Source organism: Sitophilus oryzae, unplaced genomic scaffold (assembly GCF_002938485.1).
Source record: "Sitophilus oryzae breed Bouriz unplaced genomic scaffold, Soryzae_2.0 scaffold_811_pilon_pilon, whole genome shotgun sequence".
Classification (NCBI taxonomy): Eukaryota; Metazoa; Arthropoda; class Insecta; order Coleoptera; family Curculionidae; genus Sitophilus; species Sitophilus oryzae.
The window spans coordinates 2,770,953-2,798,853 of record NW_022147430.1 but is presented as its reverse complement, the minus strand read 5'-3'; the positions used below and the strand labels follow the sequence as shown (position 1 = coordinate 2,798,853).

Sequence of the window (27,901 nt, the reverse complement as noted above, 5' to 3'; positions counted from 1 at the left end):
CCCCTAAACTATTTCAGGTGACACTAGCTAGTTGTTGAAGATTATTAACCAATATATAACCGAATGATATTTGAATTAGATGGAAAATATGAAATGGGATATATTGAATAGAATATATCAGTGGCTAGGGGGCGGAGTACCCCCGGGTGAGTCTTACTATTTAACTATTAATTTTATCCAGATCAGTAAATGATTGTTTTGTTATTTTCACGTACAATGAGAGAGTGCTTGCCAATGACCAACTAAATGGATATTTGAGGTGAATTTGCATTGTGAGACCCGGTTGAGTAAGCTCCAGAAATAAGCGATTTTACACTTTATTTCATTTTTGTCCGCAAACCCTATCCTTCAAAGCACTGTGCGTCACGCAGGGACCAGCGCTCCACAGTGCGGCGGATGGTTATTCTAGCGGGAGAAAATTTCAGGAGCGATGTTTAGGACTTAAAATCTAAGAACGTAGCAAATGGTCTAATATATAGCAACTATATGGTTAAATTTATTTATTTATTAACAACTTAATTTATTAATAAATAAATACAAGATAATAAAACTATGATATTATTCGTATATGACACACAAAAACCGTACTGTAAACTATTGCCAAATACTAAACGTTCTCTAACCCAGTGTGAGTACATATTATCAAAGCAAATCTTTGAAGGAGGGTAAAAGGACAATAACTCACAAGCTTTAAGTTGTTTAATTTAAAAAAAAATTAATGCTTAAAAAAGCAAGGATGGCGACATGTTTCGGGAATTTAAAATATTCCCATCTTCAGGCCCAAAGCTAAAATACAATTACAGAGGTCAAATTTAAAATACAATCACAAACAAGTTAAAAAGGCAATTTTTTTTTTATACAAAGTCAAAAAATTATATATATCACAAAATTTGTTCAATCACAGATAACAATATGGCATGTTAAATATGAAAAATTAAAAAACAACTAGAGGTGAGGGTAGCCGTATAATCCACCATAATTAGGTAAATTGAAAGAAAAAACAAGATAATAATCAAATCATACCTCAGTGCACAATTCAAAGAAAAATACTTAAGCAATAGTTAAATTTATTTTTAGTGATATGTCTTTTTTTTGTATTGGTAATGTAAGTTGAGAGTAAATTACTTCAATCTGTATATGCTGATATTCAATTTTGTAAGTTAGAATTTTTTTAGTTATGTTAGTTAAGAACCAGTTAGGAATTTTGTTTATTTTTTATTTTTTAATTAATTTTAATTTATATTTCAAATTTATTTATTGTAGAAAATTAATATTTAATTTAGTTTAATTTTAAGAAATTTAATATTTATTTTAATCTATATATGTAAAAAAATATTTTTTATTTTAATTTAATTAAACTTGTGTTCTTTAAAATAAAAGCATACTCACACAAAAGTCACTTATGAAGTACAACCACTCAGAATCAATAATTTTTTTTTTAAATGTTGATGGCTCTAATTGGTTTTGTTTCTTTTTCACTAAAAATAAATTTAACTATATTGCTTAAGTATTTTTCTTTGAATTGTGCACTGAGGTATGATTTGATTATTTCCTTGTTTTTTTCTTTCAATTTATCTAATTATGGTGGATTATATGGCTCCCCTCACCTTATGATTTTAGTCTAGTTGTTTTTTAATTTTTCAAATTTAATATACCATATTGTTATCTGTGATTGAACAAATTTTGTGATATATATAATTTTTTGACTTTGTATAAAAAAAAATTTTTGACTTTTTAACTTGTTTGTGATTGTATTTTAAATTTGACCTCTGTAATTGTATTTTAGCTTTGGGCCTGAAGATGGGAATATTTTAAATTCCCGAAACATGTCGCTCCTCTTGCTTTTTTAAGCATAAATCTTTTTTTAAATTAAACAACTTAAAGATTGTGAGTTATTGTCCTTTTACCCTCCTTCAAAGGTTTTTGGTTCAAGGTTCAAATAAGGGATAAAAGGTTGCGTAAAAATTTGTTAAAATTTTTTGAAAATTTGCACTCTAAAGCTTCATTCAGAACCTCGAAATCAGTGGAACAAATTTGTAGTTCCAATTATTAGCCGTAGAAGTTTGTTCGCGTAATTTTAATGTAAGCATTCAGAACGTTATAATTAGTGGTAGTGATTTTCAATTAGTGGGAAAAGTTAACAAACTTTTGACTTTTCCACTAATTATACTTCAAAATTTGCGAGGAATATCATTTTGACCTATGATTATCACCTGTCAAGAAAAAATTTGGTTAGAAATCAAAAGTTTATTGTTTTATAAGCTATAGTAAACGCCACGAATGTTTGGGAGTGATTCATCGCTTTATGAAGTTAGAATCGACACGCGCGCTATCATTTTTACATTAAAAACGTAAATTTTTACCGGAGACGTAGGTTTTTAAAGGCCCGGTCTAATAATCTGCCTGCGCTCCTCCTACTAAAGGATGATTCACGGTACACCGGACCGTACCCGAGCCGGGCACGTTCCGTAAAGCCGGGTCCACATATGTAGCACTCTATTGTATCAGGATCATGTATCACGTATCAAGAGCTTGTATCGTAAGTATGGACGTTTATTTGGGCTGTGTCGAGTGAATATGCATATCGTGCCAAAGTAAGCGTCCATACTTATAAAATTCATATGTATCACCGTACAAGCGTGCGTATCAGTGTATGTGGACGGTACAACAAATCACCTTGTATCGTCGTATCATGTTCATCAATTCTTGTCAGCGAACCCTCGATGCCCCTTTGATGATCGGAGAAAAACCGCCTCAAGACGGGTCACGGCGTATCAAGTCAATTATATCGTTATACTGTATCAAAACACGTCCAAATGACAGATCGTGATACATGTATCCGATACGCAGTGTTAAGATACGCGCCAAAATTCGGATTGGCATGTATCAGATATTATATCAATATATCACAAAGGTAGCCTTAGGCCGGGTCCACATATGTAGCATCTTGGTGTATCATATCTCCGTCGCGTTGCACCAACATGTATCATGATCGCTAGTTTGGACGCCGAATTAACGCGATCATATGGTACACCTTTGTGATACTGTATCTGATACATGCCAATCCGAATTTTGGAGCGTATCTTAACACTGCGTATCGGATACACGTATCACGATCTGTCATTTGGACGTGTTTTGATACAGTATAACGATACAATTGACTTGATACGCCGTGACCCGTCTTGAGGCGGTTTTTCTCCGATCATCAAAGAGGCATCGAGGGTGCGCTGACAAGTTCGGACGCGATTGATGTCGATTGCCATTTGGTAACTACCATGCACTGAGTGTACACGCTTTTACTATGAGTTGGGATAACGAAAGTGTATTAAAACTGATTGATGCGTACAAAGGGAAAGAAGTTTTGTGGAATCCCACTAACAGGAATTACTACAATAGATTATTAAAAAAAGATGCTTGGGATGAACAACGACAAACTGTCGTATGCAGTCACGGACGATGACATGATTCAATCACAGCTGACACTGTACTGACCGTCCTGATAATATAAATGAGAATTGATGAACATGATACGACGATACAAGGTGATTTGTTGTACCGTCCACATACACTGACACGCATGCTTGTACGCTGATACGTATGAATTTTATAAGTATGGACGCTTACTTTGGCACGATATGCATATTCAGTCGACAGAGCCCAAATAAACGTCCACACTTACGATACAAGCTCTTGATACGTGATACATGATCCTGATGCAACAGAGTGCTACATATGTGGACCCGGCTTAAAGTAGACACCGAGCCACGTCCGGGCCTTCAATATATGCAACACCGAGTGGACAACGGGGATCATGTCCGTGCCGATTATATTCTAGAAAACAGTGTTGCCGCAGTGGTAACCAAACCAAATTTGATACTTTTAATTCTATTTGGTACAGTGGTACTACATTTTCAAATCCAGGATGATTCGGTACAATAATTATTTCCCACGTGCACCGAAATAGTGAAATGAATAGATATTTAATAATTATTGTTGTTGATATTGCATTAAACGCGCTTACCGATACCATTCGGAGACAATCCGCATTAATTAACGACGTATTATAAACGTTGTAATGTCTATAGGGTTGCCTATATTAAATAACCCGAAGAAGAAACTTAAAAATTTGCTGTTTTTTTTTTCTTGTGCTTCTATATTTGCGTTTTTTTTTTAATAGAATTTAAGTTTTCCAAGTATCGTGTGTGCTTAGTATTAAGTGCTTACATTTTCTTCAACCTATACATACTTATAATTGGGTTTTCGGAATTTCTATTTCATGTTTTTCGTCTCGATTTGTGTCTTTCTCCAGGAAGTTTTTTTATGTAGAAATTTATGAAGAAATTCACAGCGACCAAACCCGTTAAAGTCATTTGCAGATGTATTTTGTTGTGCTTTAAAAATTTGTAAAATTGTAGTGGTACATTTTTAGTTTATAATGTGGTATGCGCTAAAAGTTGGGTGCGGCAACACTGCTAGAAAACAGTCGCTATAGGCCCGTAGACGAACGAAGTATTTAGCCCGTGCGACTCATTTATGTTTGCCGCAACGGGGCCGGACCGTAGCGGATCCGAGGAAAATGTACACCGACATTTCTTGGACGGGGCACGGACGCGTTCCAGCGAAGCTCGGACCGATACTCGGCTTAGCATGAATGTATGGCACGGCATATAAATCACATGGCAGGCTAAGGTTATTCGCCCACTAGACCGCTGCGCGAGCGCGGCGCTGGGAAGAAGATTTTTCCGACTGCAGAGGTTTGCGCCCACTATATACTTAACACGAGTTGGGCAACGCTATTTAGTTATAGTCGAAGTGTTTTTTACTTACTGTAGTTTAGTTTTTAAAGCAATGAGTTCAAGTACGGACGAAAGCGTATTTTTTGTGCTCTTCTAACAGAGGAAGAGGAAGAGGGGGTGAGGAAAAGTTTGGACTCATACGATTAACAAAAAAAGAAAGAAGTTTGGAGAATTTTACCATCTTTTTCCAGATTTAATAAAAGACAAAATCATTTTTTTCAGTATTACAAAATATAAAGGAAACATTTTACGCACTCCTCAATTGAGGGTTTTAGAAGAAAAAACACCGGGTATATCTACTCATCATATTTTTTCAGAAGAGACAAATTACTAATATTTTTGATAATTCTTATTTATTCTGATGTGTATATTAGTTATGTGGTCAAAAAAACCCTGATCTTTTTTATATATTTAGGTAATTAGAATTTAAAAATTGGAGATTGTCACTTTTGTTAAAAAGTGGAGATTGCCAGTTTTGCCTCTACACCCCTCAATTATATTAAATCTTTGATAGAAAGGCATTTCGTCCATCTGTCTCTAGTGAGGGAAGACTAAAAAAAATATCATATTCCTTTATGAAAATCGATTTGCCTAATTTACCTTTAAAAATACAATTCTGCCATTGATACATATCACTAGTTCCTAGTCAAAAAGCCAACTGAAAAGACTCGAATGCAAAATTATTTCCCTTGTGAGTACATACACCTTGCGAAACGCGGAGACGGAAAAAGTTGCTAGAAGTCTTCCGACTTCTTGACGGAAATCCCACTGGCGCCTTTTACTGCTACGCGCTCTAATGCGTTGGTCCATTTCAAATACATAGCGAAGCAGACAAAGTTACATGGCGCCGCGCCGCATCGCGCCGCGGTCTAGTGGGCGACAAGCCTTAACTCTGTTTGGCAGGAACGCTACGCGCATACCGTCGCGCGCACATACGCCATTAGGGTTTCCATCAACAGAAAGTAACCAGGTGTCGTGGTTTCTTTCATCGGCTGCGCACTTTCGGCTGATTCGAGTCAGTAGCGTACGGATTAATTTATTTTGTTTTATTTCTTGAGTTATATTTTATAGTTGTTGTTTTATTTTTGTTTATTGTATTTATATATTTGGTTTCTGGTTGTTTTTCGTTTCTTGTGTTATATAATTTATTTTTGTTTTCTGAACATTTTTTAAATCGTTGAATTTTTACGTGTTTTAAAATTACCTGGGCGAGAGAGGATTGTGCAGCAAAACTGCTTGGTAGGATAAACTGCAATAAAAGTTTCTTTCTCAGTTTCCTAGAGGATCCGATTAGGTATGTATATACATATGTGATTAATTATTTTAACATATTTTAGTTAAAAAAACAGTAGTATACATATTAGGACATTCAGCTAAATAGAAAGATCTAATTAAAAATATACAAGTTCAGCATCTATATTAAATGTTAACAAACTTATATATAGGATGAGTCTTAAATAAGTGCAAATATTTTCAGGGCTGGCAGATCTCGATAAAAGAAACATATTTTCTCCTTACTTTTTCAGATAAATCCAAAATAACCGAGTTATTTAAGTTTAAAAAAAAATTTTTTTTTAAATGTTGAGTTGAGAGCCACCGAATTTTTTCTGTATTTGCATCCCTTTTAGTGCCGCAACCATAGAGTAAAGCCGCAACTATGGTAATATCAGAGATTAAGAAATTATACCGTGGGAAAATTTGCGGTGAACAGGCAGTTCTAAAAAGTTTTCGAAAAATATACAAGGAAGTTAAAAGAAAATGCACGATTTTCAATATCTTTTTTTAGCGAAAAAAACTCATAAACGTGTTCCTGGGGTCGAAATATACCACCCCTGAAAATATTTGCACTTATTCAAGACTCACCCTATATGTATATAAAATATTTAGCAAAATTAAAATGTTAAATATTTAGTAAAATTTAATGTTGTATCTAGACATTCAACATTAAATTCAAAAATAATTATATTAATAATTATTAAATAAAATTATAAAAATAAATAAAATGAGTATATCGAAAATAACAATAGATTAGTAACAAGTTAACAATACATTTTTAGGGCAAGAACATGGGCAATTGCATCTAATAGAGAAGACTTGGTTGAAAATATAAATAAGGCCCAGAAAAGGTACAGGTTGTGTTCTGTTCACTTTGAATTTAAAATGTTTACCAATTCACTTTGTAACCGTATAAAATACAATGCGGTACCTACTTTGTTTCCTGCCATGAAAAAAATAGAAGTTTCTCAAAAAAATTGTGGATTTATTAATTTGTGAAATTTGAATATTAATAAAATTTGCTACGCCCCTTGATGGGCATAATTTGTACGTAGCCTCTTTATATTGTTCAATAAATATTTTATTGGTATTTTTTTAATTCTTGTTTGTAACTCCTGGCATGTTTTTGTTAGTTGCATGTTTTTTAATTTTAATTGTCTATTCTCTACAGTGAAATATTTAATTGATCTTTTCATTTTTAATTTTCGAGAAGTATGCGCGGTTAACGATTCATTTGTTTGGACAAAAGTATTGTAAATAAAATTCAGTTTCAATCAATTACAGTATTTTTTTAATACGACCCTGTCGTATTTTCTGAGAAATTTTTTAATACGTTTTAATCCGGCCCTGACTAGGAAACCATAATGGCGCCGACAAGGTCAAATTTTATAGAATTTTTAAACAATGGAATCTGAGTAGAGTTGGCGTGCCGATTGTTTTATGTGCCGTGGTATAAGTATAAATAACATTTGAAGGTTGTCGCCCACTAGACCGCGGCGCGGCGCGGCGCTGGGAAGAGATTTTTTTCCGGTTACGAAGGGACTGCGCCCGCTATAGCGCGCTTTTGAAACGCGGAAACGCTATTTAGTTAGTCGAAGTGCTTTTTACTTACTGTAGTTTAGTTTTTAAAGCAACGAGTTCAAGTACGAACGAAAGCGTATTTTTTGTGCTCTTCTAACAGAGGAAGAGGAAGAGCAGGTGAAGAAGAAAAGGAAAGTTTGGACTCATAAGATTAACAAAAAAAGAAAGAAGTTTGGAGAATTTTACCATCTTTTTCCTTATTTAATAAAAGACAAGAGCATTTTTTTCAGTATTACAAAATGTAAAGGAAACATTTTACGAACTCCTCAATTAAGGGTTTTAGAAGCATAACACCGGGTATCTCTTCTACTCATCATATTTTTTCAGAAGAGACAAATTACTAATGATGCAATAATGAATCGCTTATAGCTGACGACTTTTGATAATTCTTATTTATTCTGATGTATATATTAACCTTATTTATATATTCTTATACTAGTTATGTGATGAAAAAACCCTAATCTTTTTTATATATTTAGGTAATTAGAATTTAAAAATTAGAGATTGTCACTTTTCTCCAAAAGTGGAGATTTCCGGTTTTGCTTCTACACCCCTCAATTATATTAAATCTTTGATAGAAAAACATTTCGTCCATCTGTCTCTAGTGAGGAAAAACTAAAAAAATGTCAGCATATTCCTTTTTTAAAATCTGTTTGCCTAATTTACCTTTCAAAATGCAATTCTACCATTGATACGTACCACTAGTTCCTAGTCAAAAAGCCAGTGAAGAGACTCGAGATGCAAAATTATTTCCGTTGTGAGTACGCACACTGCAACGCGCCGAAACGCGGGAGACGGAAAAAAGTTGCTAGAGAAGTCTTCCGACTTCTTGACAGAAATTCCGCGGCGCGCTTCGAAGCTGCGCGCTCTAATGTGCGTTGCTCCATTTAAATACATGGCAAGCAGACAAAAAAATTTCCCACATGGCGCCGCGCCGCGTTGCGCGTTCTAGTGGGCGACAACCTTGACAATGTTTGGCCGTGCCTTCACCGTCGCACGGCTCCGGCCCGTCACGGTGTACCGTGAAATATCCTTTATTCTAAAATGTTAGCATGATTGACAAAGACGATACTACATCGCGTTTCTTTGATTGATTCGTTTTTGTGCGTCATTCCATTGGTGTGCTTGCAGTGCGAACAATGGGGCATTCCATTTAATATTTATAACCAAATATATGTTCTGACAAGACTTTGACAGTTAAAACAACAAATTGCAACAAATTATATATTGATTATTATATGACTTGAAACACCACGGCACTGGAATCAAGTTTTATGTGACCTTGAACAGATTAGTTCACATGGTAGCGACCGATGAATCACTCCCAAACATTCGTGGCGTTTATTATAAATATTAGGCTTTCTCTATGGATACAACAGACTCCCGCAAGCTGTTGCTAGGATATTTTATTAATTTTAATTGCGTTTTTTAGACATTGTGAATAATCGTAAACTAAAAGGTATAAAGTGTAATAGAAACCATTAATTTATTCCACTAATTGGGAGATTCTGATTGAAGCTTAAGGAGTTGAAATGACGGGTGAACCTTAAGGATTGAATTCCGAATATTGTTCTAACTTTTCAATGGGGAACTTACCTAAAAAATTAAATTACTTATTTCTGTTTCACCGGAAATGACTACAACTTTTGATTTTTAAATGGCACCCTCGGTATTTTTTTACTTTATTCGATAGAAAATGATACTCTGAATCGAATGACATATCATATGTCAACTTTTGACATTTTCGATTAAAACAAAATTGTATTTTAAATTTCAGTCTACTCTCCAAGCAAACCAGTCTAACCAACTGTGTTAAAAACACTAATTTTTAATTAAGGAGCCTTGGAAAAATATATTTGATCGTCTAATGTTTTTAAAAAGGATAAAAAATACCCAAATAATAATACTTATACCACGGCACATAAAACAATCGGCACAATATATTTTTTAGTGCCTTGTCCTGGTCGGTTCAAAGATGCCCAAATCGTATTTTTAATCATTACTTAATTTTTCAAATGGGACGAGGGTGGCTCATTAGCATATTTGTAAAAAACATTTTTTATGAATAATTTTATATATACCGGGTGTTGCATCGTCGGACGGGACATAGGAAATCCCATGTAAATTTTAATGGGGTCAATTATTGGCTTCCCTAATTATTTTAGAGAATAATTCTATTAGGTTTATTGAAGAGCATAAAACCCACATTCAAAAGAATAACTTTAGATATTTTTGATTAGCTCGTTTACGAGTTATCGCCAATTTCTTTTTAAATATTTCTCCTTTCTTATGGCCCTGTATTTACTTATGAGCACCAGTCAAGGTAAAAGATAACTGTCAAATGAAGTTGTCATTTCAGAAACTTACCTATTTAGTGCTTTATTATTATTGAAAACCCATTCCTACATCGGAAATCTTAAAGATGTATTTATAAATACAAATTAATATGAATTAAAGTAAAATAAAGTAGTAATCAATTACAAGGTTAATTATAGTATTATTACAATATTCAATAACTTATTAATTTAGGTACTATTAAATTGTTAGAACTTTAGTATTTATGAAGATGCTCAAATATTCCTCCATCGACTGCTAGACAATAACCCAGGCGATCATAAAATTCTGTTCTTACATTCGCTAGTTGGTAAACTAAAATTCTATTACATTCGGCAGAAATAGCATTTTTTAACTGGTCTAGATTTGGGTATTTTTTATCCTTGTATATCCTGTTTTTTAAATGGCCCCAGAGAAAGAAATCATTTGGCAAAATATCAGGAGACCTTGCTGGCCAATTTACTGTATGATTTAGGCCAATAACGTTTCCGTTAAAATTGTTGTCTATATATTCCCGAACAGCCAGGGTACTATGTGCCGGGCAGCCATCCATTTGGTATCAAACTTCCTGATTTTCCCTAGCGGCATCATGTAAAGTAGGTAAAATATGATTTTCGAGTAGTTCCAAATAATAATCTGCATTTAAATTTCGGATAAGAAATAATGACCCGATAATATTGTGTCCGAATATCCCTGCCCAAACATTTACTTTCTCTGGATATTGCGTCCTTGTTTTGACAAACCTGTGTTGGTTTTCTTTGTTTCAATATCGATAATTTTGAGCATTGGGTTCATTATTTAAGGTAAACGCGCATTCGTCAGTGAAACATATGTTTTTTAAAAATTCCCTATCCATGTTTGCTCTTTCCATCATATCAAAAAAAACGCCTGCCGCCGTATTTCGTCCCCATCTCGTAGCTCTTTGGTGCTTTTCATATTTGAAGGAATAGTATTTATGGCGTTTCAAAATTCGAAACGCTGTAGTGTGATCTATTCCTATTTCATCCTCAAGTTTCCTTGTGCTGATCTTTCCATCGTTCTCTTCCACGCACAATAAAACTTCCAAGTCGGTACCATTTCTTGTATCTTCTCTTTGTTCCTGACTTGCTTCACATCTGCAGTTATTTAATAGGGTACCTTTGGTCTCAAATCTCTGGATATTCCTTGCGATTGTAGATTTTCCAGGTATCGGTCTATTCGGATACAGAGCAGCAAACATGTCCGACACCTTTTGATAACTATTTCCTTGATAATACCATTTAATCATCAATACTTTTTCTTCGGTAGTGTAATTCATGGCTAATATTTTCGATGTAGGTATGAGTTTTTAATAATAATAATAAAGCACTAAATAGGTAAATTTCTGAAATGACAACTTCATCATCATCGGATGACAGTTATCTTTTACCTTTATTGGTGCTCATAAGTAAATACAGGGCCATAAGAAAGGAGAAATATTTAAAAGAAATCGGCGATAACTCGTAAACGGGCTAATCAAAAATATCTAAAGTTATTCTTTTGAATGTGGGTTTTAGTGCTCTTCAATAAACCTAAATAGAATTATTCTCTAAAATAATTAGGGAAGCCAATAATTGACTCCATTAAAAATTTACATGGGATTTCCTATGACCCGCTCGACTGGTATTTAGAGTCAAATTGTCGGTATGAGCCGCATCTTATAATTTCAAATAAACCATATGCGAAAATGTTAAGAGTTGACATGATATGTCATTCTATCCAGAGTGTCATTTTATATCGAATAAAGTAAAAAAAATACCGAGGGTGCCATTTAAAACCCAAAAGTTGTATTCATTTCCGGTGCTTATTCTAATTTCCGGTCCATATTCTAAATAGGGTATTTTTTCGTAGGTATCATATTTTCCGAGATATAAGCCAAAAAGTGTCATAAAAGTGACATTTAACACCTCAATCGCCCTCCCCTCTCCTCGAGCTCATCGTCGAGGAGAGGGGACTTTTCAGACATCTCTGCGACTTTTGAGACATATCAGCCCAAATCTAGAGAAATCATTTAAAACCTGAAAACTGTGGGATTTTTTCCACAGAATTTTCTAATTTGACTTGGCTATAAGGCCTCCCCTAAAATACATTCCTGTATCCACCCCTGTTAATATACACAAAGAATAGATTGATGTAGATTATCTAGAAAATATTATCAGTGTGTAATGGGACGGTTTCGCGACAGTAGAAATACTGGCTTTACGAAATTAATTATAAACCAGAATTTCTACGACAAAAAAAATTACATTATGTAGAAGAAAATTCCTATATCAGTAGTCGTCAACAACTAGTTAAACTAGTATTACCCTAATCTATGGCAATTCGACCAAGTGAAAAATCCAAATGTCATCTTTCATAATATTGAAATACACCAAGAACTGCACGGCTGTGAATATAATTTATTTCAGTAAAGTTAATTAACATAAACTAATAATAAATATTGTTACTAATTACTAAACTACTTGCTAATGATTAAAAATAAATATGTTTGCGTTGTCATGGCAATTATGATATTTAATATTGCCGTAGATGTAATAACAGATAAGTGTAATATAACTGATTAATTTTGATATTGTTAAGGTCAAGGTGTATTACTGGTTGCATAACCGCAACGTGCATTGAGGAACCTGGCGAATTCGACAGAAAGTAAAAGAAAATTACAGAATTCTTTAGAAAATTCCAGAAACCATCGCCAGGGGGTATATAAGGCCCGCGCTTTGACAGTTGGACAAGTCTGAAGATAGTCTGAAGTCTGAAGTTTGATAATACCGCGAAATACCGTTGGAGTAATAGTAGTTGCATAAGTTGTGTTGTAAATAGTATAAGTTGTGTGTACAGACTGAAACAAATAAATTCGTTAAGTATTTTATCGTGAGTTTAAATAGTGGACCCACGGAATCCGTAACAATTGGTGTCAGAAGTGGGATTCAAGAGGATTTTAAGAAGAAATTAAGTGGACTGGAAGATTTTTAGACCGGATTAGAGTATTTTTATGGTTGGTACAAGGGAACAAGCGAAGAAAATGGAGGAAGTAAGCAAACTATTAGGCGATTTTATGGAGAATATGAGAAGGGAGAAAGCAGAAGAACAAGAAAGACTCCGTAAAGAACGAGAAGAAGAGCGAGCCCGATTAGAAAGAGAAAAGGAAGAGGAAAAACTACGACGTCAACAAGAACAGGACCGGCTTGAGAACATTTTCGAAGATTTGAAAGTTCAACGACAACAAGAGAAACAAGAAGAACAGGACCGGCTTGAGAAAATACTGGGTAATTTGGAAATTCGTTTGGAGGAGCGACGTCAAAAAGAAAGACAAGAAGAACAGGACCGTATTCAGAAAATTTTAGAAAATCAAGGAATTAGACAAGAACGGTTGGAGAAAATTGTTGAAGGTTTAGAAGTGCGTCGCCAGAAAGAAAAATTTGAAGATCAGGACCGTCTTAAGAAAACTCTGGAAAATCAGGAATTTCGACTACAGAAGTATTTTGAAGACCTGGAAAAACGGCAGGAAAATCAACTTCAAGAAACCGTAGAAGATCTTGAGGAACGCCTTCAGCAGAAGATAGAAAGATTGGAGATGGACCTACATAAGACCAAGGTACAAGTAAAGACACCTGGCGTTCAAGGAACAGCGAACCTTAAGGCCCCAACCTACGATGGACAAACGACATGGACAATGTACCACCGTCAGTTTGAAGCAGCCGCCGCTGCCAACGGATGGACTGACCAGGAGAAAGCAGCGGCACTTGTCATCGCGCTGCGTGGCCCTGCCCTGGAACTGTTGCAAACTATTCCTGCAGCCCAACAGCAGGAATACCAAACTTTGGTCGCTGTACTGGACAGAAGATATGGCGACCAACATCGACGCCAACTTTACCAGGCCCAGATCAAGACACGCCTGCAGAGGTCCGGAGAGAGTCTGCAGGAATTTGAAGCAGACTTACGTCGGCTCGTACACCTAGCGTATCCTGAAGCACCGGAAGGATTTAGGGAGGAACTCGCTGCTCAGTGCTTTATCAGCGGACTGAGGGACAACGAATTACAGAGGGCGCTGCAAATATCCCGATTTTCTACCAGCAGCGAAGCACTGGCCAGGGCGCTGGAAATCGAAGCTGCTTTTAGCGCCATCCCTAGACCGAAGATAAGATCGGTAACGGTAGAGGAACAGCCCGAGAGTACCCACAGAAGTTTGGAGGAGATGTGTAGAAAATTCGACAAACTATGTGAGCTACTAATAAACAAGGGAGTCAACAATAACCAGACAGAGAACCAGAGAAGATCCCAGGACATAAGGTGCTATAGATGTGGCAGGAATGGCCACATCAAACGGGATTGCCGCGTTCAAATGCGATCCCGTTCACCATCCAGAGAACGTAGGCACCAGGAAAACTAAAATCAGTCAATAGTAAGGGGCAAGTATTGACTGGGAGAACAGAGCCCCAGGATTTTTTCCATTAGGAGTCTAGGAAGAATCGCTGATAGTTTGGTGATCGACGGGAAAGTCAATGGAAAGGGAATTCGAATGACTGTGGACACTGGCGCTATGGTATCGTTGGTACGGGCTAACTCAGTGCAAGGGTTGAAGCTGATACCTCTGAGAAGAAGAGTGTGTTTACGTACAGTCACGGGGGAAATAGCCGTTGTACGGGGAGAGGCTATCGTCGAACTGAAGTTAGGAAATTTGAAGTTCCAGCATAGCGTTTTAGTGGCGGATATTGAAGATGACATCATTTTGGGCATGGATGTGATTCGTCAACATGGATTTTCGTTCGATCGCCAAAGAAATATCCTAAATATCGGAAACGAAGAGTTCATGTTATCTCCAGACGAGGGACCAGGAAGAATGGATGTAAGATCAGCGGAAACTGTGGTGATACCTGGTAATACCGAGAAGATCGTATTCGGTAAAGTGGAGAAAATCGCTGGGTGCTGTGTTGGACTGGTACAAAGTGGCGACAAGAAACAAGATAGGTACTTAGTAGGAAAATCATTGGTGAACACCGACAAGAATATACCGATCAGAATTGCGAATGTTTTCCCGAATTGTGTCAAGATACAAAAAGGTGACAAGATAGCCATCTGCGAACCTGTAAGAAGTGTCACCCGATGTGATGAAGTGTCGTCAGCTGTTACACAAAAGGCATCCCAAGAAACACTAAAACATCTAGAACAGCCATGGGATCACCTAACACCTGAGGAGAAACAGAAGGCCAAGCAGTTCCTGCTAAAGCATGGCAGTATTTTTGAGAAGAATAACAGTGGAAGAACGGATTTTGTGAAGCACCGGATTAATACTGGTCATGCTCAGCCGATTCGACAACGTCCTAGAAGGGTGCCCCTTTCCAAACAACAAGAAATGGAGACAATGGTAGATAAGATGTTAGAAGATGGAGTAATCGAAGAATCATCAAGTCCATGGTCATCTCCTGTTGTTTTGGTGACGAAGAAAGATGGCAGTACACGATTCTGCGTGGATTATAGGAAGCTCAATGACGTCACTAAGAAAGATAGCTACCCACTGCCACGTATAGATGACACATTAACAACTCTGGCAGGTTCGTGCTGGTTCTCCACTCTCGACTTAAAGAGTGGATACTGGCAAGTTGGTCTAGACGAGGAAGACAAAAAAAACGGCTTTTCTACAGGAAACGGACTGTATCAATTCAAGGTCATGCCGTTTGGATTATGCAATGCTCCAGCCACTTTCGAACGTCTCATGGAGGTGGTGTTAAGAGGATTAACTTGGAAAACGTGCTTGGTTTACCTCGACGATGTATTGGTTATGGGAAGAACTTTTGAGGAGCATTTGCGAAATTTAGAAGAAGTCTTTGGCCGCATACGGAATGCTCACCTGTACTTGAACCCGAAGAAGTGTAGCTTATTCCAGCGACAAGTGGAATTCTTGGGTCATGTAGTCTCGGCAGACGGAATTTACACCGACCAGAAGAAAATCGCTGCGATCAAGGATTGGCCTAAACCTCGCGACAAACATGAACTTAGAAGTTTTCTGGGTTTATGCACCTATTACAGAAGATTTGTCAAGGGATTTGCCAATATAGCTGCACCCTTACATAGACTTACAGGTGATGAAGTCGGCTACGAATGGAACACCGATTGTGATGTAGCCTTTGGAAGACTTAAGGCGGCTTTATGTTCAAGTCCTATTTTAGCCTACCCACAACAACAAGGGAGGTATATCCTGGACACAGACGCCAGCAACATCGGCATAGGAGCAGTGCTATCACAAGTCCAAGATGGCGAAGAACGAGTGGTAGAATATTACAGTCGAGTTCTATCCAAACCGGAAAGGAATTACTGCGTTACCCGGAAGGAGCTGCTAGCAATTGTGAAGGCAGTTGATCATTTTCATAAATACCTGTATGGCCAAGAATTTTTAATTAGGACAGATCATGCGGCTCTCAAATGGCTTATGGAGATGAAACAACCTGAAGGCCACATAGCACGATGGCTCGAGAAGCTCCAGCAGTATCACTTTACCATCCAACATCGTGCTGGGAAGATGCATGGTAACGCAGACGGTTTATCCAGAAGACCCTGTCAAACCGATTGTAAGCACTGCTGTAAAACGGAACAATGTGAAGGCACTGTCATGATAAGGAGTTTTAAGTTTGGAGCTGATGAACAGTGGACGACGGCACAGTTGAGGAAAGACCAAATGGAAGATCCAGACATCGGAGCAATACAGAGGGCTAGTTTTCAAAGCTCTCTGGGCTCAGTGGAATTCACTGGTTATTGAGAATGGATTGTTAAAGCGCACGTGGGAAAGTGCGGATGGCAGGACAGTAACAACTCAATTACTGGTACCAAGGAAGAAAGTTACCCAGGTATTGGAAGAAATTCACGGTGGTAAAACTGGAGCCCACCTTGGGGTAAACAAGACCTTGAGCAAGCTGAGAGATCGCTTTTACTGGGTGGATTATTGCAAAGATGTCAAGAAATGGTGTCGACAATGTAAAATTTGTGCAGCCAGCCAAGGACCAAGCACTCGATCTAGGGGAAAAATGAAACAATATAACGTTGGACTGCCATTCGAAAGAATCGCTGTTGACATTGCAGGCCCATTCCCTGAAACGCACAAGGGCAACAAGTACGTTTTAGTGGCGATGGATTATTTCAGTAAATGGCCAGAAGTTTTTGCCATTCCAAACCAAGAAGCATCGACTGTAGCTGAAGTATTAGTCAATAATGTCTTCAGTAGATTTGGAATTCCTTTAGAGCTTCACACTGACCAAGGAAGGAACTTCGAGTCAAGACTGTTCCAGAAGATGTGTGATCTGCTTGGTATTCACAAGACTAGGACAACAGCTTTACATCCGCAGTCTGATGGGATGGTCGAGAGATTCAATAAGACCATTGAAGAACATCTCTCGAAAATGGTGGATGAACATCAAAGAGATTGGGATCAGCATATACCACTATTCCTAATGGCATATAGAAGTGCAGTTCACAACACCACCGGACTTTCACCATCGAAGATTTTATTTGGTCGAGAATTACGGTTGCCTTGTGACTTGGTGTTCGGATCACCAGACGACAGCACCACGAACGTAGAGGACTACGCGGATGAACTGAAGGAAAGGTTATTGGGAATTCATAAGGCCGTGAGAAGTAAGATTACGCTAGCCAGTGACCGGATGAAAGCTCGTTACGACCTCAGAGCTAATTCTACGGGATTTCAACAGGACGATATGGTATGGTTATATAACCCACAGCGCAAGAAAGGAAGGTCCCCAAAGTTAACTCCAGCATGGGAAGGTCCTTATACAGTCATCAAGAGGATAAATGATATTGTGTACCGGATTCAACGCAGCCCTAGATGTAAGATGAAAGTAGTTCATCTGGATCGACTGAAGAGATACCAGACAGGAAACCTTGATCGGGACGATCAAATTTGAGAAGGGGGCAATGTTAAGGTCAAGGTGTATTACTAGTTGCATAACCGCAACGTGCATTGAGGAACCTGGCGAATTCGACAGAAAGTAAAAGAAAATTACAGAATTCTTTAGAAAATTCCAGAAACCATCGCCAGGGGGTATATAAGGCCCGCGCTTTGACAGTTGGACAAGTCTGAAGATAGTCTGAAGTCTGAAGTTTGATAATACCGCGAAATACCGTTGGAGTAATAGTAGTTGCATAAGTTGTGTTGTAAATAGTATAAGTTGTGTGTACAGAGTGAAACAAATAAATTCGTTAAGTATTTTATCGTGAGTTTAAATAGTGGACCCACGGAATCCGTAACAATATATATGGTTGTATATATTTTCCTCTCGTGGGTTCTGACGTATCCGAGCACCCACGCAGTCGGCGCCCCTGTTCATCACACTTTTTTGATGCACCCTGTATACTTTCCAATAATTTTAAAATATGTCCTTTTAACTTTTTCTATCTATACCTATCTATATTCTTTAACTATCTTAACTTTTCTTTTAACTTTTATATAACGATTTTTTATAAACCTCCAAAACAAATGAGATAATGAACTTTACTCTAGCGTCGACTCACCCTGTACATATACAAGGTGTCCCAGAAATAAGTGCAAATATTTTAACTAGTAGTATAGTTCAACCCCAGAAACACGCCTATGAGGTTTTTTTTGCGAAAAAAGAAATGTTGAAAATTTTAAATTTTTTATGACATTTTCCGGGAAATTTGAAAAAACTTTTTAGTGCCACTTGTTTATTCACCTGAGATTTCCCTACGGCACAGCTTAAGTAAAAACCAGCTCGGACAGTGTAGCGTGCCGCTTTGATCATTTTACGCTCGGATTTGCGATTCGAAAGAGGGGTGACACTATAGCGGCGAGCTCTCTCGCCTAAACCAATAGCCGCGTAAGCGCCAGTCAGCCCAGAGATGTATTCAAAAAAATTTTACACGTGACGTAAAAAATTATTCGACTGGTGCTAGAACATAATTTAGATACGCGTTTTTTAAATTGTTGACTTTAAATAAATATGCATTCTCAAAGAAAAACATTTAAAAAACAAATTAATTAATTTATTTCTAGAAATAACAGCAAAATGAAATAGGTACATTGATTACTTATAGTTATTTACGAATGTTTCTAAATTAGAGCTTTCGGTTTTGTTTGCTACCTTTAAGTTCTTATTAATATTCTTTAAGGTATAATAAATTCTAACTTTTGCGTATAATTTTAACAAAAAATACATTATAGGAAAATTTTGATTGATGGTTGAATTTAATTGTGTGAAATAATTTAACGAATTTACATAATATATTTTCATTTAAGGAAAGTTCTTTTAAAAATTTGAAAAATGTTATAAAAAAACTTTTTTAAAAACAAGTTTTTATTTAAATACACTAAAAAGAATAAAATACACTTTTTCTTTAAAACTTTTATTATGAACTTATAACGTCATTACACAATTTTAATATTATATAAAAGCTTGTCGCGAGATTTGAGTGTACAGTTGCACTCATAAAAATCTGGTACGACAACTTTATCTTGTAATTCCTGGTCTAGTGGTCTATCATAACACAAACTTTGAAAATGAGACAGGGTAGACACAGGTTTTAGTTAATTTACTTGTTTATCGATGTAGAGAAATCTCGCGACAAGCTTTTTATATATCTAATATTAAAATTGTGTAATGACGTTCTAAGTTCATCATAAAAGTTTTAAAGAAAAAGAGTTTATTTTATTCTTTTAGTGTATTTAAATAAAAGCTTGTTTTTAAAAAAGGTTTTTTTATAAAATTTATTTTCTACTTTTTAGTTATGCTGGTTTCTCAGTGCCACACACTTAAACTCAATTTTTTTCTTAAATAACTTTCTATGGGTATCCTAATAATATGTATATCGATTTTCATTAAAAAAGGAGAACTTAAAAAAAACGACAGCTGTCAAATTTGACAGTTCAAATGTGAGACAAATAAAATGAAAACCGACTATGGGGTAGGGGGCATCCAATATATCGATTTTTATCAAAATCGGACAAATTTGAAATTATTTGACAGCTGTCACATTTGACAGCTCAAAATTTTTTTCTTTCATTTTAGCCCACGGCCATCATCGATTTTTATCAAAATCGGACAACTTTGAAATTTTTTTGACAACTGTCAAATTTGACAGCTCAACATTTTTTTTTCATTTTCGCCCATGGCCGTCCTATATATCAATTTTTATCAAAATCGGACAACTTTGAAATTTTTTTGACAGCTGTCAAATTTGACAGCTCAAATTTTTTTTCTTTCATTTTAGCCCATGGCCATCCTATATATCAATTTTTATGAAAATCGGTTGACTTTGAAATTTTGACATGTCATTAAACTGTCATTTTTTCAAGATGGCCGCCCATATATTTTTTTTCATATGTATATACCCACAATATACCTATACAGGTTGTTAAATTGTTCATTACTCGCGGCAAGAGTTTTATGGTTGAAATAACCTCGGCCCGCTCGTCGATAGACGACGCGACGGGACGAGTCGGCAGAAAAATCAATAATGCATACGTTCTCAATAGGCAGTGTTGCCATTCTGTTTCCCTATATGTATATATATATATATATATATATATATATATATATATATATATATATATATATATATATATATATATATATATATACAGGGTGTCCCAGAAATGAGTGCAGATATTTTAACTGGTAGTATAGTTCAACCCCAGAAACACGCCTATGAGGTTTTTTTTTTTTGTGAAAAAAAAAATGTTGAAAATTTTATATTTTTTCTTGACATTTTCCGGAAAATGTTGAAAACTTTGAGTGCCACTGTTCACTCCCCGGAAATTCGTTTACCGGGCATAGAGAGTGTCGGAGAGAATGCAACGTTGCCACCTCCTACCATACCCACATGCTGCATGTTTATCTATAAATTCAATTATTTTAAGTTGCTACAGAAAAAATACGAAAATTCATTTTATTCATATTAGTGTAGATTGCTCTACTAATTCTAGAGAAACGCGCAATATTTTAAATACTTTTACAGTGGAGTAAACTGAAAAAATAAATCTTAACAATTATAGCTTCTTTTTCGCCATATTAGGAAATATTTTCAATCGTTTCAATAAAACAATTATAACCTTTAATGTTTAGTTAGAGCTTACCCTTTTAATGAAAGTGTTTTTTATCCAGCACACATTACGTAAACACATACACACCAAATATCTATTAAACTGAACATCACAAACCTATCACATGCCTATCACTTTTAAAATATTATTTAAAATTTTTCACATGATAATAATCAAACACTAAACTCATAAATACAATAAAAAATGTTAAAAAAACTTGCTTTAATAACTACTCATATCCGGAGGCTGATGGTAGACAGTCCGGGGTTTTCTTCGACATTTCTTCAAAACCGACGCAACCCCGACAACGATTTCGAAAACACTGAAGGAATTACAAATTACAAATTTTTATTTAGAAATTTTTTACCTTAGCGTCCTCTACTGGACTGATGTATTACTATTATGGGTCAACGTTTTGGTGGTTGTATAAAGATAGATAAATCAATTTTCTAAATGTTTAATGTATGGAGTAGGGATATCCCAAAAATAAAATAAAAGTACAAGAAAGGGTATACCCAAGAAAGAATTAAGGTAAAATCAAAGAGTATTCTACGTTATCTAAAATATAAAAATATGGGAAGCCCCGACAAAAATCTGACACCTGATATCAAAGTGATAAACAAACATCGGCGCATGCGGCAGCGAGCACTTACACTTAATTTTTCAGTTCATTGCTAGATGGCCTTTTACTAGGGATGCACTGCAAACAAATATTCCAGCAAAACTAAAGTGTTTTTTCTTATTCTAAATTCTAACAAATAAATAAACCTGTAAAACTGTATAAATAAAATCGGTCTTCGATTTAAAAAAAAAGATCGATTATACCAAAAAATCGTTTGATAAAAATCACGTCGATTTGATAATAATCGATTCGAATCGTACATCCCTAGTATGGTGTGTAGTTTAAGGTTATGTTTAAGGTTAATCGTGGGTTATTAAACTCGCACAAAAACAAAACAGAAAACAACAAAAAACAATGCAAACAATGCCAAATAAACCTGTAAAAAAGTACTTTTATTATTCAAAATGAAATATCATATAATTCAGTTGGTATACGAATATTTTTTGATTTATTTATAATGTTTGGTGTCAAAAATATGTGAGAAATGAGGTAAACAGTTTAAATGTCTTAATAAATTCGTTTTTAATTTATTAACCTTTCAGGTATCTACCTAATGGTAGGAAGAAATTAATTATGTAATGGTAGGAAAAATAATTTCACTTTAATTATGTATTAGAAAATCAGTAATCTTAAATTAGGAGCATCAATGGAGAAGAAGGCAATTGTAATCACAATACAATAACAGATCTACAAATACCAAGCAATACATTAAATCAAAAATCTCAGTAACACTGTTGTAATAATGTACTCCCTGTGGTCTTATTAAGTATAAAGTTTTGTTTTACATGAAAATAATTATCCCATTTAATTATTCATTAAATTTTAGTGTCAGCTTATTGATAGCTCGATTACCAGTCAAATAGTTTCGATGTTTTCTATACTATGAAGAAAATTTGATCTGATTAGATTAATTCAGATGTAAATTTATGTTATACGGTAAGATATTTTTAAACAAACCAAGAAAGTTCTCTTCAGACAAGTTCTGGTCTGAAATTGCAAATATTAATGAAAAAGTTATACATGTAGTTTTCTATTCATAAATGATATTATTGATTTTATTCTAGGTGAATGTATCGAGTCATATTATATTCTGCAGAATATATTGAGAAAAATGGTAAACTAACTAAAAGTGCTAACAAAATTTCTTAGGAAGTTATCGATATACCTAATTATTAGAAGCTGTAACAAATGTTCAAAGAGTCAGAGTATACTTTATTAGAAGTGTGTTAGATAGAATTATACACTTTAAAGAAAATATCTTTTATTATTGCAGGTAATGCATATTGTGTAATGCATATAATATGTGAAATCTATTATTACATACAAAGATTGAAAATTATTTAAACAGCTACCTGTATGTTGTCTCACAATCTCATTTAGTGAATGGGTTATTAAAAATTGAACATATTTACACACAGAATATTGTGGATATGGATATCTGGAAAGCATGTTATAACCATTTTTATTTTTTAGGATTTATGAAATGATTACATAAATATACTAACAACAAATTGCAATGCATCTGTATATTAGAGACAAAGATGAAAGAGAGTAACAAGAATATATGTATTCAAAAAGAAAAATATCAAGACCATTTGTAGTAATTAAAATTAAAGAATAAAATGCATAAAATGTAATATGATCGATCGAAAAACGGCGTCCAGTTGGCTGGGAAATGACGATCAATGACATTTCCTATATAAATTTACATATAAAATGACAGCGACCTTCATTTCATAGCCATCGTTGACGCCGTTTTTTTCTCGATCATAGGTAGTTATGTGTGAACAAATTCTCATTTCATATAAAAAATTGGAGCTCTATCTAGAGTATATTTGAATATAAATGTTTTTATGTATTGGAAGGGGGACTGTAGTTTTCAAATATAATAAAGAAAATAGACTAAAAAATGTGTGTAAGTTCTTTTTAAACTATTCTGTAGTTACGTAAATGTGTTTCAAATAGGTTGCTTTTCACAATAAAGTCAATACACAGTAATTATGCTTTACTTTTTCAAAACACACTCTTTGTTTTTATTATCAGAGAGTTATTAATATTAGAAAATTTAGTTACATGAATATAATAGGAGTAAATATTATGTTTCAAGTTTCAAATAATTAGAATATGATATGAGTCATAATAGCTTAAATATGATTGCTAATAAAATACCTAGTTTATACACATTTAGATATATCTCTTTAAATATAAATTAGTATTGCCACCATGCGATTAATGGGAAATACAATATGGTCGTGAAAAAAAAACGGCGTCAGCGATGGCTATGATATAAAGATCGCTGTCAATTTATGTGTAAAATTTTATGGAGAATGTCACCGACCGTTATTTTCAAGCCATTCTGGACGCCGTTTTTTTCGACCATACGGTATTTCTAGGTATGGAATTATGTCTCTAATATGTAGTTAGCCTATTTGCCTATTGTTAATTATAACGTCGTCAAACTATAAAATTTGCTATATTTTTTACTTAAATTTTTTTAGTAATATCAGAACATGTTTTGAATAGTTTAATTAGTAATAGCTACTAACATGTTCAGTTATTTTTTTTTTCTATAAAGCTTTTTTGATAAAAAAATAAGTATACCTGCTAAGACGTTAAATTGCCTGAGAAATTACGATCGATGCCATTTACCATCCACTTTTACACAATAAAATGCCATCGATCGTAATTTCAAAAGCAGAAAACTTGCCGCCGTTTTTTCCAATGAAATGGGCGGTGGGGAGAAAATTACAGATTCCTGTATTATATTAACGACTAACGACATTATTAATCGCATGTACACAAAGCATGTACACTATTAGAAATCGATCTAATTTCTAATATTATCGAGCTTTTAAAATTCGAGAAAGTGATCGGAGATTGTGTTTAAAGTGTTGTGAAATGTTCGTTAGTGCATATTTTTGTGTCGGTAATCGGTATCGGTATAGGCAAATCACGATGGAGTATAGAAATCCGGAGAAGGTGGATATGCTAAGAGCATAGGTACTTTCTGGCAGGGGAAAGCGCTGTAGAAGCTCGGAGACTTTATTCCGAAGAGTATCCGAATAGATAAATCCCTAATGCTCGAACCTTTGTAAGTATGGTTCAGCATTTGAGGGATTCGGGAAAAGCAACGAAAATTGCTGCAAAACGTTAAAAATTCCATGCTCAGAAGAAGGAGAGCATCTATTGGAAATGGAGGTCGTCATTTTGAACAATTATTATAATAGCATGCAGTCAAGAAGCGAAGGGTATACCGGGTGGTGCATCATCGTTGGAAATATAGGATATCCCATGCAAATTTTGAACTGTCGAGATATCGGATCCCCTTATGCAAATTTGTAATGTATCTTTAAAAACCATTTACGATTTAGCTCTAAAATTAATAGGGGAGCCAATATTTCCACAGTTGAAAATTTGCATAGTGTTGTTAAGTATTGTAGTGAAGTGATGTTATTAAGTGTAGTGTTATGTGCAATTTTAAGAGTGGTAAAATGGAAAAAAAAGAAAGCTCTGCAGTTGTATCTCTCTGCTATAGGGATATCTTGTTTATTTGGTAAGTTTTTTTTTCTTTTAGTTTATTTTGTGGAATGTGGAAAGTAGGGCTACTGGCGATCACCCACTTAAAAAAAGTAACGCACCTCTGCAGAACCACTTGGGTGGTGTGGGATTTTGCAAGTACTTTTTAAGTCTTTCTAGTCGATGTGGCAACAGCGGGCGGCGAACAAGCTGAGATCCGCGAGATCTCTCCCCCGCGCCGGGGGATCCGCGAGATTCCCCGGCGGCTCTCAAAATGTCGCAATTTTTTTTTAAACTTTCAAAGTTAAATAACTCGTTTATTTTCAATTTATTTTAAAAATGGTAAAGAGAAAATATGTTTCTTTTGGCCAGATCTACCACCCCTTAAAATATCTGCACTCATTTCTGGGACACCCTGTATATATATATATATATATATATATATATATATATATATATATATATATATATATATATATATATATATATATATATATATATATATATATATATATATATATATATATATATATATATATATATATATATATATATATATATATATATATATAAATTTCAGCCCGATCCATTCATAAATAGAATTTTAAAAAATCAAAAACCTCAAAAATGCCGCCATTTTGACAGCTGTCAAAAATTCGGGTCATGCCTTGCAAAAAAATGTATTATCATCGGGACTGAACCTACATGCCAAATTTCAATCTCCTACAATAAAAGAAAGTGGTTTTAATTTAGCTTACAAGATTTGCCCCGAACAAACATACATACATACATAGATAGTTACATACAAAGCAAGTTAAATAAAAGCTTATAAAACTAGCCTCCAATGAGGAAACTAAATAAAAAAATGGTCACTTGGCATTAGCAAGCCTCCAAATAAGTAGTCTTCATCGTTTTGAAAAGCACTAAAGTGTGAATATACTTTTGAATTGAACATTAATTTTGAATTGAATTGAAAATTAAACAGACTATATTTTGAATTATTTCCATAATTATTTGTGCAACCAGCAGCCGCACATCCCGGAAAACCTTTTCCCATTCCATCAATAAAAATAAAATTGAAATAAAAGCACAAATACCTATGGTTAAGGCTGACTGTCGGTCGCTTAATTCAGTTAGCGCATCGTCGGAGTGGGGCGTTTTAAATTCGAGCGTGGGAAAAATTGGCGAGTGTCAAAGCTATGTTATTCTGTAAGCTGTGCCTACGGTGTATCTAAACCTTGCAGTGTTGCAACCTCCTATGTTATCCACATTCTACATAGTTCGGCGGAACATAGTTCTATATTTATAAATTCATAGACAAATTTCTAAATTTCTAAAATTATTAAATTTCAAAAAATTAGGAATGTCAAATTTAATCTTTTATCAGTGCTCATTATTAATAATTATAGAAAAAAAAAACACATTAATTATTTTTAGTACTTACCCTTTCAATGAAAACTTAACAAAAACCACCGAAAATTAACTAAAACATTACGTTTATGACGTTTACGAAAATCTTTGTTATGCTGCAAAATAACTTTATTTTGGAATAAATTTAATAAAATGATTCATATTATTCACAATTAGGTCACAAAAAGAAATTCCTAAAATGTTTATCGTAATATAGAATTCAATTCAAGAAATTTAGAAAACAGCCCGAATAATCGATTCATTTTTGTTTTGTTTGTTTTCTTTCATGTTTCTCTGTTTTATTTGAACCACTGTTTTACAAAACACCTTGAAAAGCGCACATTACTTTGAATACCTTTCTGAATGAATAAATGTTGAGAATTATTGTCTCTTATCGCCACTTTACGAACTACTTTCAATCTAAGAAAATACATGTTTCACTCAACAATTATTGACAACGTATTTTGTTTTTTCCTTATTTTTTCGATGTATTTCGACAATTCCATCGACAGCCTAACCGTCAGCCAAGAACTGCCGCGTGTGAACTGGTCCTTTGAATCGCCGGTCGCCGCGCCGTCGTGGCGGGCTTGCGTCAGACGACGATGTTAAGCAACGTTGCCGTAGTTACAACAATTTCAAATTCAAGACATTCGAAGCAATCAAATTCGTATTAAATTTTAAAAATAAAACAGAGAAACATGAAAGGAAACAAACAAAACAATACCCAAAAATGCATTGATTATTCGTCGGGCTGTTTTCGATGTATTGAATTCTGAATTACGATAAACATTTTAGAAATTTCTTTTTTGTGACCTTATCAATAACCAATTCATTTGTGTTTTGTTTCCTTTCATGTTTTTCTGTTTTATTTTTAAAATTTAATAAGAATTTGATTGCTTCGTGTGTCTTGAATTTGAAATTGTTGAAACTACGGCAACCTCGCATGACGCAAGCTCGACACGGCGGCGCGACAAAGGAGCAGTTACCAGTGATGCGCCGCTCTATTGGCCGACGGCCGACGCGACGTTTGCGCTGTCGATGGAATTGTTGAAATACGTAGAAAAAATAGCGAAAAAACAAAATACGTATTTAAAATTGTTGAGTGAAACATGTATTTTCTTAAATTGAAAGTAGTTCGGAAAGTGGCGGTAATAGACAATATTTCTCAACATTTATTCATTCAGAAAGGTATTCAAAGTAATGTGTGCTTTTCAAGGTGTTTTGTAAATCAATGGTTCAAATTGTGATGAGGCTTATATGAAAATAATATGTTAAAATTGG

The 27,901-nt window shown here is 34.8% G+C and overlaps 1 protein-coding gene across 1 annotated transcript in view; it reads right to left on the bottom strand.

The window, feature by feature from the left end:
• Window positions 1–27,901, bottom strand: part of LOC115889234 (potassium/sodium hyperpolarization-activated cyclic nucleotide-gated channel 1-like) — a 111,922-nt gene that overhangs the window by 40,572 nt on the left and 43,449 nt on the right. The gene's annotated exons all lie outside the window — the stretch shown is intronic.